This window comes from Gadus chalcogrammus, chromosome 17 (assembly GCF_026213295.1).
Source record: "Gadus chalcogrammus isolate NIFS_2021 chromosome 17, NIFS_Gcha_1.0, whole genome shotgun sequence".
Classification (NCBI taxonomy): domain Eukaryota; kingdom Metazoa; phylum Chordata; class Actinopteri; order Gadiformes; family Gadidae; genus Gadus; species Gadus chalcogrammus.
Window position 1 is genome coordinate 10,996,862 of NC_079428.1, and position 604 is coordinate 10,997,465.

Below are 604 nucleotides of genomic sequence, written 5' to 3' on the forward strand. Positions count from 1 at the left end.
ATAGAGGGACAGCCCGGGACTTCAGCTTGTTGGTCCGGTGAACCACCCTCTCCTCACAACCTATTCTGAATTCACAGAATCACCGTTTACCCAGTGCTCACATCAAACCCGAGCTTTACAGATAATCAGAGGATTCTCCCGTTTCAGTGCCGCTAGCCAACCATGCCGAAGAACCATTCACCTGCCTCAAGAGGCAAAGCCTGAGCCTGGACAATCTCTCCTCGGTTTTTGACTCGGTACAGTTCATTGCGACATCCAGGGGCAATCCAACACTGAGTCTCCATGCATTGCTTTGTTGGTTTGGGGTTCCTTGTTTTCCACTGAGTCAGCTGTTCTCTAATAAATGACTGCAGGACCCTAGCCAACCGGCCTCGTAACGTCACAACCTACGCTAGGGCAAGATGGTGGCGCCCTTGTTTGAAAAACATAGTTTAGAAACTGTTCACTGACGGTGTTTAACCTTTTAGGTGTTATAGTGTGAGAAATTATCTTGTCAATTATTCTTACTACATCCATGGTTTCATTTCCAGGGTTTCAGTAATAGGTTCCAATTCTGGTAAGGGAGTTGATGTCTGAATTTCCTGGGGCAAAAGCAATGCCGTAG